The sequence below is a fragment of the Sapajus apella genome, unplaced genomic scaffold, assembly GCF_009761245.1.
Source record: "Sapajus apella isolate SASKATOON/1434 unplaced genomic scaffold, GSC_monkey_1.0 scaffold17, whole genome shotgun sequence".
Classification (NCBI taxonomy): Eukaryota; Metazoa; Chordata; class Mammalia; order Primates; family Cebidae; genus Sapajus; species Sapajus apella.
This window is the reverse complement of record NW_022436957.1, coordinates 24,480,055-24,495,163: the sequence shown is the minus strand read 5'-3', so window position 1 is coordinate 24,495,163 and position 15,109 is coordinate 24,480,055. Positions and strand designations below refer to the sequence as shown.

The 15,109-nt window shown below is 33.5% G+C and overlaps 1 protein-coding gene across 1 annotated transcript in view; it reads right to left on the bottom strand.

The window, feature by feature from the left end:
* The window catches only part of IL1RAPL1 (interleukin 1 receptor accessory protein like 1), a 1,311,893-nt gene that overhangs the window by 1,037,990 nt on the left and 258,794 nt on the right, over positions 1-15,109 (bottom strand). The gene's annotated exons all lie outside the window — the stretch shown is intronic.

Sequence of the window (15,109 nt, the reverse complement as noted above, 5' to 3'; positions counted from 1 at the left end):
ATTTGTCCTAATGCTCTCCCTCCCCTTGACCCCCACCCCCTGACAGGCCCCAGTGTGTGATGTTGCTTTCCCTGTGTCCATATGTTTTCATTGTTCAACTCCTAATTATCAGTGAGAATAAGCGGTGTTTCGTTTTCTGTTCCTGTTAGTTTGCTGAGAATGATGGTTTCCAGCTTCTTCCATATCCCTGCAAAGGACGTGAACTCATTCTTTTTTATGGCTGGATAGTATTCTATGGTGTATATAACGCAGGGCACTTTTCTAGGCACGCAGCATATAATAGTGAACAAAAAGGACAAAACTCTCTCCTCATGGAGCTGACACTTGAAATGAAGGGAGACAGACATTAAGAAATTATTTACATATATATAATAAATCGATGGTGAAAAGAGCTAAGAAGTAGGTTGCAAGTTTAAACAGGTGGCCAGAGAAGGTCTTACTAAGCAGTGGTGTTTGAGAAAAGACCTGAAGGAGCTGACTGGGGCAGGGACAGGAGCGGGAATGAACCATGAGGTAGCTGTGTGGAAAGCATTCCAGGCAAAGGGAAGAGCTAGTGCAAGGCACTGATGTGGGATGGAGTGTGTCTGATGTAACAGAAGAGCCTTGTGCCCTGGAGTTGAGCAAACAAGGGGAAAACACTCAGAGATATACTAAGAGGCATTGGGGAGCTAGATGTTTATGCATGAGGACCTTGTGAGCAACTGTAGGGACTTTGGATTTTATTCTGAGAGAGATAAGGCTGAATAGAGAAAAAGATACAATTGGTAAGTTAAGGAATCACACTGGCTGCCATATTCAGAATAAAACAGTTAAAGAGAGCAAGGGAGGGAGCAGAGCAAACAGGAAGAACATTATTGAAATAAAACAGATGAGAGATAAGGGGCATTGAACCAAGATACAGCAGGTGTGGTGAGAAGTAGACCAATTTTGGCCCATTCAACTCTTCTTTTTAAGGAAGAGTTGAAAGAATTTGCTGATAGATTAGAGTGTATGAAAAAGAAGAGTTAAGAGGAATGAGGTTATAGCCCGAGTATCTGAAAGGATGAAATTACTACTGAGGAAGAATGTGAAGGGTCAAGTGTGAGAGAAGAAGTAAGGAATTTGTTTGGGGTTGCTAAGTGTGACATACCCATAAATGACAAAAAGTGAAGACATCAACTAAGCAGATTGATACATGAGTCTGGAGTTCAGAGGAGAAGTCCAGGCTGGTGATGAAAATTCAGGAATTGTCGGCATAAAAATGGTATTTAAAGCCATTATACTGGACGAGATCTCCAAGGCAGTGAGTGTACAAAGAAAAGATGTCCAAAAGATGACTGAGCCCTGGGGCTCTCTGATGTTTGGTAGCATACAGCTTTTCTGCATCGCACGACAAGAAGCATTCCACAATGGTCTTAAATGGATTCTGGATGAGATGATTGTTTAAAATGAAATATTGCAGAATAAGTTCATACATTAAGTGGTGATTTTAACCAGATGTTTTCTAACATTCCTTCCAATGCTGTATGATTTTTATGAACTAAAAATGAAATCTTAACAACGAGATATCACTACACACCTATTAGATAGCCAAAATTTAGAACACTGACAACACTAAATGCTGGCAAGGATATGAAGCAACAGAGACTTTTCTTCATTATAGGTTGGAATGCAAAATAGTACAGCTACACTAAAAGACAGTTTGGCAGTTTTTTGTGGAAAAAAAAAAAAAAAAAAAAAAACAACTGAACATGCTCTTACCATATAACTCAGTAGTCACACTCCTTAGAATTTACCCAAAGAAGGTGAAACTGTATTTCAACATAAAAACCTGCCCATGAATGTTTATAGCACCTTTATTCATAATTGCAAAACCTCAGACGCAATCAAGATGTCTTTCAGTAGGTGAATGGATAAACTGTGGTACATCCAGACAATGGAATATTATTGGGTACTAAACAGAAATCAGCTCTCAAGTCATATAAAGTCCTGGAGGAAACTGAAATGCGTATCAATAAGTTACAGAAGCCAATGTGAATAGGCTACATACTGCATGATTCCAACAATTCTGGAAAAGGCACACCTGTAGAGACAGGAAAATATCAGTGTTTGCTAGGGGTTAGGCAGATGAAAAAATGATTAGAAGTACAGATGATTTTTAAGGCAGAGAAAATACATATGATACTGTAATGGTTAACATATTTGTCCAAATCCATAGAATGTATAACATACCAAGAGTGAATTCTAGTGAAAACTATGGACTTTAGGTGATAATGATGTGTCAACACAATAAGCTCATCCATTGTAACAAAAGAATCACTTTGGTGGGGGATGTTGATGATGCGAGAGGCTATGCATATGTAAGGGTCAGGGGTATAAAAGAAATCCCTGTTCCTTCTTCTCAACTTTGTTGGGAACCTGAAACTGCTCTAAAAATAATCTTTAAGAAAATAAAATCTTTTGAACGTCATAAAATTTTAATATACGAATATGTGTTATAAGTATATAATACAATCCCTTGATTTATTTATACCTTATATATGAGGATTGATCTTGTATTGTTCAGATAAAATTCTACAGTAAAAAATGTGTTACTTGTCTGTGAAAGTCAAGCATTAAGTCCATGTTTCAACAAGCTGCCATTAGATTCATATCAATGATTTAAATATAAAAGGATATTATTTAAACTAAAAATACCCTGGGTCCTATTGGTTAAATTCTGAATTGACCAGATATAGAGGTACAGAATAGTTTTGTTTAATCTGACATGGCTAGATTATTTTAAATCCTATGAGAGATTTTACATCATTGATGATTTTGATAAATGTTTATCTTTTTCACACATACAATTAAAATAATGTGTGTTAAAAATATTGAAAATGAGAATTTCACGAAAAATTTAACAATATTTAATGTCATACACATCAATTTCAATATGGCTTGTTTATCTTGGACTATATATATTTTATTTTTGCTTGCATAATCCCTAAGCTTTGTTAATCCTGGGGAAAACCATCTAATAAACGAGATCTTACATCATGCCTTTGTTATGCACTTATAATAACATGACAAATCGCATCTTTTACTTCCACCTCCACTCTGGTTATCTTTGGAATTAAATTCACCAGAGAAGTCTTCTGAAAGTTGTGATATTTCACCTGTCATGTACACATCAATAGAACATCTTTTCTTGGCACTTGCTTTCAAAATCACTCAAGATATAGGTAGTTTTAAAACAGGAATCAAAGCTTTTTCAAGAACTGTGATACTAAAGAGTCAATACTGAATGCTATCAAACTGTACACAATGCCAGTAAGACAGTATCAATAAGAATTGCATTTTTCTTTTTTAAAAGAAATACCATATCTCAATCAAGTAGTCAAGTAACATGTTCTTTCCTCATTGTAGCTAGTTTAGGTCACATCTTCAACCACAAAAATATAGAGACAAATACTTTTTTTCTATTAAAGATTCTTCCTCAAGAGACATAAAGAGTTACAGAAAACTCTATGAAAGTCTATTAATGTCACATCTTCTACAGGATTTCTTATATCCTCTTAGAGGAATTATAACAATACAGAGGTATTAAATGACCATCTGTTAAAGTAAGATATGAGTATCCACAACAGCTAACCCAGACCTATGAGAAAACCTAGCCAAGACTAAGGGATTTGTTGTTCTACAATGGCCTTACACATGTCTGATGATTGGCTAGCTGTCGAATGGGGTGAGTACAACATAAGTCTTTCATCATCTGTTGGTAGCAGGGTTCCAAGAGAATAAGTGGAAGCATTCAAGGTCTCTTAAGGTCTAAGCCTAGAAATGGCATGATGTCAGTCTTACCACAATCTATTTGTCAAAGCAAATTACCAAGGTCATATGGCATTCAAAAGGTGGGAACTTAAACCCCCACGAGATTTGCATTTGAATTCCCATTCAAATTCAAAACATGGAAGTTTAAGTTCCCCCCTTTTTTGTGAACTTTGGAGAGAATTTGGTGGAATTTTGAATTTCCCACCATATGAATTTTCAAGGTTATGTGCCATTCAAAAAGTGAGAGCTTAAACTTCACCTCTTGGTCGGAGAAAATGAACAGATATCACTAATAGATGTGGGTGGGGGTATTTACTAAGGCTGGAGAGAGGGGAAGTGTTAGGACATGAGCTCAAAGAGCTAGGCAGTGGGGAGATCAGTTAAGAAGCTACCGAAACAATACAATGGAGAATTCAAACTATTGATTTTCAAGTAGCAAACTCCCAATACACACAACCTGACAAAAATTTCATCTTAATGAGCAAGCGCCTGAAACTCAAATAAGGCATGCCTTACAAACACACTGCTCTGAATATCTTGTGTGTTCATGTTCTAATCCCCTTGTTCTTGCCACCAAGCAAAGTTTAGGTTTTTGTTTCTTCACAAATCGAGATAGGGAATAAAAAATAAACTATGTAAAATTTGAATCTGTAGCAACTCTTACAGTTAATTCTTACTTTGTAAAATGTGCTTTTTAAACTTCAAAGACGCATACAAATTTGAAATATTATTTTTACAAAATCGAAAGATTCATTTTATCCAAATCTCCACAATCAATGATGCACTAAAGCACCAATCCAGTGACAAGGGAATTAACAATTGAAGTAACAACTGGAACATAGTAAATTGTTAATAATTATGGAAGCCATACCCTCGACATTTGCACATACAGCAGCAACATGCTTTAATGGATGGTACCTGGGGCATTTTCTTTGTAGATTCACCTATATTTACGTTCAGCTCATTAATTATATGAGAAAATGATTGGTTAGAGATTATCTTGTACCTTTTGTCTTTATGGTATAGAAATTAAGTCAAACCCTTTAAGATAATTTTTATATGACAAAAAAATAAACAAATAGATGCTGCATAACTAGTCCCGAGACTCTTAATATTTAACAGAAAAAAAGTGAAAATTTTATTTCAACTTTATCCATAAACATAAGACACGAAATTGCTTGAGCTAAAAAAAAAAAAAAAGGGTACATAAAAAGTTATGTAACTTGCTTCCATTTCTTGTATTCATGTCTTTATCATTTCAATCTTTTCCGTCTGTGATTCAGAATTGACCTTGAGAGGTCATCATGAATACACCAGAATCTTGAACTAGAGCCATACTTATTCCGTATGAGGCAAAAAGCAAAACAAAACAAAACAAAAATCCAATTTTAAAAGTTTAATGAAACCACATTTTATAACTTACTTTGGAAACATACTGGCAAGCTTTTATTAAATGAGTAAAAGTTACCAGTTTTATAATACAGAAAAAAATAATCCACAATTTCATTAATTCAATAAATATTGACAAAGTGTCCACAATATGCAAAGCTCCTCAATATGTATAGGTTAAAATTAATTGTCCTGTGTGATAATCAGGGGATAGGAGAATGGAACATTTGCTGATTGCCATGTGTTAGGCTGTTCTCGGGTGCATTTCAGATTCTCAAATACACCCCAGGAGATTCAACAGTTAAGGAATTTGGCCAAGGTCAATGAAAAAATGTTTAGCTAAAATGTGGCAGAGCGTGGATTAAAGAACAGAACTCTCCAATATCAATGCTTTTTCCACAGAACTATACTTTTTATACAGGATGAATAGTTCAAGTAATAAAGTTATTTTTACATAGTCACATTTTAAAACTATTTTTTGAATTTATATCATAACACATACCCACCCCCAGCTCTGGTTACTCCCGTTGTAGGCTCCACTCCTGCCAGGTCCTTCAAATAACATAATCATAACGTATTTATGCCTGAAGTACATGCATAGGCAAACATTTTAGGTTCCAAGTTATGGCTAGAAAGGTTTTAAAATGTTCACAAGTATTGATAAATGTCATGGGAGAGGTGGCAAATCAGGGTAAGCTAAGGGACCCTTAGCTGAGAAAGATATAAGAAATCAATTCATTATGTTTTTCCCTACGTTATCCACTTTTGAGTCCAACTATCACTGTAGCTCACTGGCATGTCTAGAACTCAGAATTTAGAGAAATCAAATTATCAGAACATTGTACATTATTTTATTTCCATATGCATAAGAATCTCTACTTGAAATATATAGCCAAATTTAAAAGTATCTAAAGTCAAATAAATGTGACCATTTAACCATACTTTTAACTCTTAAATAATCTATAAGCCAGTCCTGGATAAAATACACCATACAGAAACCAGTGATACCAGACTTTGCCTTTTGTTTCTTATAGAAAAAAAATGTTTTATTTGATTTATCTCAGACTACCAGACTGAAATCTCAGACTATCAGATTTTATTCTGTTGTATTCCAAAATCACTCCCCAGGCAATTACGATGTGTACCAAAGGTGCAAATCATTGCTTATATGATGATTATCTATTTCATTGCCATTTCTCTTTTTACATTTACATTAAAATAGAGGGGTTGTGAGCATAAGACTTTGTTTATAAATCAATCTCAGGCAATGTATTCTTAGCAATATTCTTTAATATTAAAAATTTATCGTTTTACCTTGTTTTTCTTCTACTAACTTTGTGCACTAAAAAGCTTTTGCTATTATCTCTGAAATGTGTCTATGTGCTTTCTAATTTTAAATATGTAATATGTTATTCTTGATATCTGTTTAGTCTATGAATTGAATTTTTTCTTATGTAAATTATTCTGCTAAGTTATGCATTATGGTATAAGATTTATAAGAAGTTCTCAATCTCCTAGTCATAAAAGATTTTGTGGTGAACATATTAAGTGTAAATTAGTCTACTGGTAGACTACTGGAATATTAAGTATTGTATACTTTGCTACAGTAAAAATTGGAAAAGACATTTCAAAAAGATTTATAGGTTTCCTTCAAGCTTAGTATATTACAATATTCAAAGAGTCACATTTTGACAAACACTGACACTATTTTTCATATTCTATTGAAAAAAATTATTTTCCTCTGAAACTCTCTGCTCACATTTAAGACTTAATATTCAGTATGTGCACTGTTATACTGAAGTAGATTTGTTTATAAACAGGACTATTTTGCAAGACCACATATAAAACATATTTCTATTATAAATTTTAGGTTCCATGCTTGTTACTGCTAAGATGATTTGGAGGACATAACCTATGGTTTCCCCACAGCTCCAGTTACTAATGTATCTATCTCATTCTAGCTTCCAGTGGTTCTAGTCTCAGTAGTTCTGACTCCACTGGGAAGTACAAGTTAGACACAGCAGCTTAAGTCTTTTAAGACATAGAAAAAAGAGATAAAGTCCAACAATCTTATAACTCATATTCAGAAAATGAATACAGAAATATATACTTATTATTAAATTTAGTTTAAATATTTTCCTCCACATAAGAAATTAGATCAATTAAATTAATTGTACATTTTTAAATAACTAAAATAGTATAATTATTTTGTTTGTAATACAAAGTATAAATGCTTGAGGTGATAGATACCCCATTTACCCTGATATAATTATTATTCATTGTGTGCCTATATCACATAACCCATAAATATATACGCCTATTATGGATTCACAAAAAATACGACTTATAAACAGGATATATATTTTAAATCCTTTTAAAGTTTTAATATTAAAAAAAATGTGCTTGCTAATGAAATCTGAATAAGGTCTGTATTAAGGTAACAGTATTGTGCCAATGTCAATTTTCCAATTTTGTTCATGCACTGTGGTTATAAGAAATGTCATTATCAGAGGAAGATGGGTGAAATCTTGTATTTCTGCAAATTAATTAAGTATATAATTATTTCAAAATAAGTTTAAAAATGTGTTTTGTAACATTTACTCTCATATAAAATGGCTTTCTGTTTCCATTGTTTTAGAATTCTATTCCCATAAGTCATCTTTAGGTGATAAATAACAAGACTCCAATGCCCAATATCATTTTGGTACACTCAGACACAACTAGCACTTCTTACTTGGTTTAGTATTTTTTTCTTCTCTCTCAAAGTAAAATACTCATGCCCAAATATTTAATAGTTTTAAACTCTACTATATATTCTAAAATGCCTTTGTGCTTTCTGGTTCTTTTCTGAAATTTTTTTTTAAACAGAGGTAACTGTTTTCATGATTACTTTCTTATATTTTCCTAACGAATAAATTATCTCCAGCTTTCTTTGGGTGTCAGAGTTATATCCTGAGTTTCCTTTATGAATATAAGTTGTTGAATAAGCACTGTAAAAATTAATAAATTATTTCCCATTTAAATATAATTTTTTTAAAAAATGTGTACTGACAGTAGTTGCTATCTATTTTTCATCCTCATTATGGATTATTCTTTGATGTTTAGATGTGGATTGCAGTTCTCACTGTCAACATGAATTTGCTCAATGCCTTGAACACTGTAGTGTTCAGTAATCATTTTATTAAAAATTTTAGTATTACATAAAATTAAAAGTAACTATTAATTTAAAATATTATTTCAAAACAGTGTCCAATTATTTATATTTTGTTTCACTAAACAAATGATGCTTTATAGCCATATTTTAAAGTCCATCCAAATAATAATAAAATACATTTCATTAATTTTAATTATCAACAGACTTAAAAAGTTGTAAATATAAGAAAAAACATAAGCAATATTAATTTTACTTCTAAGCATGTTTTGTTTTGGATATAGTAAGTTCTGTGTACCACAGTTTGGTATAGGTTCTAGCATCAAAGAAGGTCAAATTTCAATGTTAGAAATATTACTAAAATTTGCAGTGGCTCACGCCTGTAATCCCAGCACTTTGGGAGGCCGAGGCAGGTAGATCACGAGGTCAAGAGATCGAGACCATCCTGGTCAACATGGTGAAGCCCCGTCTCTACTAAAAATATAGAAAATTAGCTGGGCATGGTGGCACGTGCCTGTAATCCCAGCTACTCAGGAGGCTGAGGCAGGAGAATTGCCTGAGCCCAGGAGGCGGAGGTTGCAGTGAGCCAAGATCGCGCCATTGCACTCCCGCCTGGGTAACAAGAGCGAAACAACTCCGTCTCAAAAAAAAAAAAAAAAAAAAAGAAATATTAGTAAAATTCTGGAAAATTTATAATCTGAAATTTGCATTTACCAAAAACATTATAATTCATGTACACTCTGTTTGTTTTAAACTTTAAGCACATATAAAAATTCCAAGTGGTCGCACAGAATAACACAATAGAAACAAGTTCTAATTTGAGTTCTAACTCAAGTTGTTTTTTCTCACCTTTATAATCAACGTGTTCCCATGGTTTATTTCAAAGCTTCTATTTAAATGCAGGATTATGTACTACCTTAGGTGTTGGAGACATGTTGTCCATCTGAAGCAAGCTACAATCATTTGAAACTTTTATAAATTTACTCTCAAAATCAATGTGGGTATCTGAGTGTGTATGTGTTAGAGATACTATTGCAAGTAGGAGTTCTCCTAGTAAACTTCCAAGCATAATTCAATGTTTATTCAAGCATATAATAAATATGTGTCAATTTAATGCTTATACATATATTATTAAATGTTGATTATAACAGCAGATACTATTTAGAATTTAAATTAAAAAGTATTTTTTTCAAGGAGGAATAGTTTATCACTGACATTAATTGGAATTGCCAAGTCATAATGATAACAACAAAAAAAAAAAGGAAGACAAAAACCCAAGTTTGTTTTAATATTACTTTTAATTTCTTTAGCAGAAAAACACTTCCTTTTATTGCCTTCACCAAGACACCTTTTACCCAGCCTTGGTACTCCATGGTGTACTGACTCATATGTTCTTCCCTAACAGGGCCACACTCATTTCCCTTCTCTGCATCTTTGTTTTCTCTATTTCTTGTTTGGGGAATACTAACCCCTTTTACTTCTTGTTATTTCCAGCTGTCAAAACCTGATATCTCATCTTTGTTCAAGTTGTTCAAATAATATAACCCAAAGCTTAGATTCTGTGTAGTGTTGTGGAAAGTATACTGGCCAGGGAATTACAAGACCTAATTTGTAGTACTTACTGTCAAAAAAATATACTTCCTTACTTACCAGATGTGCAAGCCCTCTGGCTCTCAGTTTCTAGAACTCTCAAAAAAGGGGTTTAGAGTGGATGGATTCTAAGACTCCTTCCAGTTTCTCGAAAGCTGAAGTTCTGTGATATAGTTCCCATCCTTAAAATATTTCTTTCTCTTTATTTCCCCATAGCAACTAATATTCTTCCTAGCGTGATTCCAGGATATTTGTTCCTGGTGTTGAAGTAGCACTAACAACATGAATCCATGAATACTCAAAGATACATAATCTACACTTGCTAATTTGGTGAAAATAATAACACCTAGGAAAACATAAGGTCAAGGAAGTCAGAGTACAGGGAGAACATTTTATTGTCAGAGGAAATTTGAACTCGCATGAAAACAATGGCAGAGTTTGCAAGGGGTAAGAGATCAGGCTTCAAGGAAAAAGATGGTGTGTGGTATTGGTATGTGGGTGACAGAAGAGTGGTGGTAGGCAGGGATATCGAAGAGGGAGATAAGGAATAGATGAGACTATGGTGGGATTGACATTTGGTAAACCAAAGGCCTGGTAATCAAAGTAAGTCTCAAAAAAACCAAAAAGTAAAATAAGTACCTAGTAACTGTGGTAGCACCTCTGTAAGAGAACAGCGCCTCATGATCCAGCAGGTCTCTCTCACTTCTTCTGGGAATTATTATCTTATTGCCCTGTTGCTTATGAGGGATGGGGCATGAAAACACAGGAATGGTATTGCCCATCTATCTTTTGTCCCACGTGTAGCACTGTAATCAATCATTTCTGCTATTTCCAAACTAAATTTTATTTTTTTTAAATAGAGACAAATGTTCCTGAAAAACATGAACATCTTTTTTTTGGAATTATAAGTAGGCCTTTTGTTCCACTGAAGGCCCCTTTTGAAAAACCCAAGGCTTCAAAAATGAGGAATATCAGCCAGACTCTAGCTCATCCTTAGGAAGAGATTTGGAAGCAGGTTAAAAGACTAAAACACAACAAAATGCAGTCATACACCAGATTTCCATTCTCATAAATAAATGAAGCTCTCTGACTTCAGCTTTCAGACCTACTAAATAACTAAACATTGATATTAAGTATGTGATGTAATGTCTAATTAGTGTGATTTAATCATTCTACAATGTACTCATATATCAAAACATGATATTTAATGCCATAAATATATATAATTTGTATTTGTCAATTAAAAAATAAGTTTAAAGAGAAAGGAATATCTATACTTATTCTTTTAAACCTTTATCTTCCACTCCCATCCTCGGCTCCCTCTTCCTCAGTCTCCCGTTTTTTTTCAAGGTATCAACCACAAGCAACATTGGTTAAAAAAAAACCACATTTTTTGCCATGCTGAGTTTTGAGTAACAAAGTGTCATTCAGTAAAATAGGCAAGAAACCTAAGCACAGTAGAAATGAGATGAGATGCCAGGTAATCAACTTTTGTATCATGATGATAATAATAATTAATGGTGGTGGTGGTGGTGGTGATGATGATGACACAATGCAGCAGCCAGGGTTGCACTGTGGTAAGTATAAAGTGGTTAAGAATTTAAATCCCGAATTAGGAAACTTTTAAGTTTCCTTCTCGTAGACCGTGTGACCTTGGTGAAATATCAAATTCCTTTATTTTAAGCCTTCCATTGGCTATGAAAACTAGGATTACAAAAATGAAACATAATTTTATCTGCCACAGCACCTTCAAATAAACACTTGCCTTTCCAAGTGAATTAAGGCAAATGGTCTTATTTTTCCTTATCCCCTTAATTTCAAAGAGAGAAGTGAGTTAACACCCTGTAATTCAAGCTTTTCAATTTTATTTATTTTTTAATTGCTATTAGTGTGTGTTTATATATGAATTCTCTCTTTCATATATATATAGATATCTATGTCTATATCTATATCTATATATATAAATTGGGAAGCAAAAGGCATTTTATAACTTTCAAGCCCTTTGGCATACTTCCTGGAAGTCTCAGTAATGACTATAGTTACTCTTAATTGCCTTCAACACACTTACATGAATGCTACATTCAGCTGAATTATTTCCTGGATTCCCTCTAATTAATCTGATAGCAGCTGTTTTAGGTCCTGTGCTGATTAACAGTTGCAAGACAGCTAAATGCCTAGTACAAGAAAAGCTCACTGAAGCTTATGTATGTTCATCCACATAATTTTGTCTTTTAGGCATCAACATTTCGAAGAGGATCTTCTATTTTAAGACAATTTTATTGTTTGTTTATATAACTCAAATGGTTTCTCCCTAACATAGTGAAATATCATCTCAATACATATAATATTCTAATAAATATTATAGAAATTCAACATCTCAAAAAACAAATATAAAAACACATCTTAAAGATTTAAAGAAAACAACAAATGAGGAGGCATTGCAGTATATATTGGTACCAGTTCCACCGTCTTGGTTCAAAAACTATAAATCAACTTTATAATAGAAATAATATATTAAATTAGTGGCTCATTTAAAGTGCTAGTAGTCAAATTTATAATGTCAAACTGCATGTACTTGTTGATACTTTATTCCTTTTAATGTACAAAAATGGCAGTCTAACGTATTTCAACCTATATGTTCAATTCAAATAACCACACTTAAATGATGGTTTCTGGAATAAGCAATGCTTAGGCTGTACTTTGCCTGTGAGAAAATTAAATCTCTGATTCTGCCATTCCTCTATAAAAGCTTTCAAAACATGGAATTTCCTAAGATATTAAGGTCAGATCTTATATTCTGATTAGTTCCCCTCACTGTGGTAGATTTTAGGCAACTGAGATAGTTCCCACCTAATTCCCATTCCTTCAGCTCACTCAGCAAGTGTCATTCTTTCCTTGCATTGTACTATTCCATCACGCAGCCTGGAAATCCCTACTGAAATTCTTTAAAGTAAAGCTTAAAGCAACTCCTCAAAAACTGATTTAATATTCACAAACTCATATGCCTCTCTCCAGAAAGCATAAGCCATCAAGGTTGGCTGCAGGCCCAAGGGAAGTAGTTGAGGGTCAGCTTCAGACCACTGCAATGGGCAAGGTTTTCAGATAGCATGATGTCTAGGAGTATGGCAGAAATCCAGATATTAATATGTGATGTCCTAATTTTTAAATGTTGGCAACAAATAGAATATAAGGTTTACGCCCTTTGTGGGTCAAACAGTATACCTCTTCTGACTGGCTTCTGCCTCTAATAAGTCACTTTGGTGACCTTTGCCTTGTATAATCTGAAGAGGAAATGACCTCTATGTGGCGTATTCTTCCACTGTACCCTTACTAATCTTTACATAGATTATCTTTCCACACTGTATTATCTTTGTGTGTGTGTGTGTGTGTGTCATGCATATATTAGGCACACAATGGAGATCAAAGAATGTTAACTAGTAGGAAGTAGCAGGCATAGTACAATGCCTGACAATGTAAGAACTAGATTTCAAATCCCCAGTTGGCCACTCCCTAGGTGCACACACGATCTTAGGCAAACCACTTATACTCTAAAATGTGCAGTTTACTTGTCAGAGATGATATGATAATATACCTGCTATACAAATTGTTGTGAGGAGTAAATGGGATGAAACATGTATGATACATAGGCAAGAGCCTAGCTCAAAGTGAACAACAAACATTACTTGTCATTATTATTACTATTATTCATTCTTATTAGATATCCAGCATGTGTGCATATATATCATTTTTGTAAGTAGGTAAATGCATAATACATACACTCACACATTACCAACTTTCTACAGAATTAAAAGAAGGCTTTTTGTTTCAACTCCATGTCTCTTGAAAAATCACAGCCCGAAAGTTCTTCATAATAGTCTCAAATTTAAAGCCATATCCAAAAAAAATCTCCATTCCAAAAGAATAAAAAAATACTGTGCATTTATGTGAAAAAACTCAGTAAATAAATAAAAACGAACAACTGACATGCCCAACAAGAGGGATAAATTTTTTAAACATTAAATTTAATAAATGAAGATACACACAAAAGACTGCCTACTGTATAATTCTATTTATATGAAGTCCTAGAACAGTCAAAACTAATTGATAGTAACTGAAATCAGAATGTAGTTGACCTTTGGTGTGTAGGAATTGGCTGGACGGAGCATGAAGTAAAGATGTGGAATGATAGAAATGTAATCTTTTAATCAGGATGTGAGTTACACATATGCAAACATTTATTAAAACTAAACGAATTACTCACTCAAGATCTACATTTCATGAGAATAAAACTTTACCTCAATAAATAATTTTAAAGTATGTATTGCATTAAATGCTTGCTGTACTTTTCAGAAAATATTAACTTAATGTTTACATAAATGCATTATTAAAATTACAAAATGATACTTGAACCCATAAATACGGAAAGATTCTCAAGCCATTATATTATATAAAAGTCACCAGTAGGTTTTAAATCAAAGTCTACTTTTCTTTCATTAGTGGCACACAAAATATTTGGGAAAAGACCCATTTGCTTTTTATGTCCATTCATCTGCTATCACTTACTATGTTGCATGTTGTATATGAAAGCTATAGAATGTAGCTAAATCTCAGAAATTTTATGAAGGATTGTGGAGATTGTGAAGAAACTCAATTACATCATAACATTGAGTAAATATAGATATTTGAAATTAGATTGAATTGGTATTGATCTAAAGGGATGTGCTATCATCACTAATCATCAGAGGAATGCAAGTCAAACCACAGTGAGATACCATCTCAAACCAATCAGAATGGCCATTACTAAAATGTCAAAAAACAAAACACATTGGCAAGGTTGCAAAGAAAAGTGAACACTTACACACTATTGGTGGGAATGTTAGTTCAGCCACTGTGGAAAGATGTTTGTAGATTTCTCAAAGATCTTAATCTTTGAAATTAAGAAATACCATTTGACCCAACAATCCCATTATTCAGTATATACCCAAAATAAAACAAATTATTCTACCGAAAAGACACATGCACCTGCATGTTCTTCACAGCACTATTCATAACAGCAAAGACATGGAACAACCTGGGTGCCCCATCAATGGTGGATTGGATAAGGAATATATGGCACCTATACACCATGGAATAGTATGCAGTTGTATGTTTTTTTTTATACAATAACAAAATCATGTTCTTTGCAGC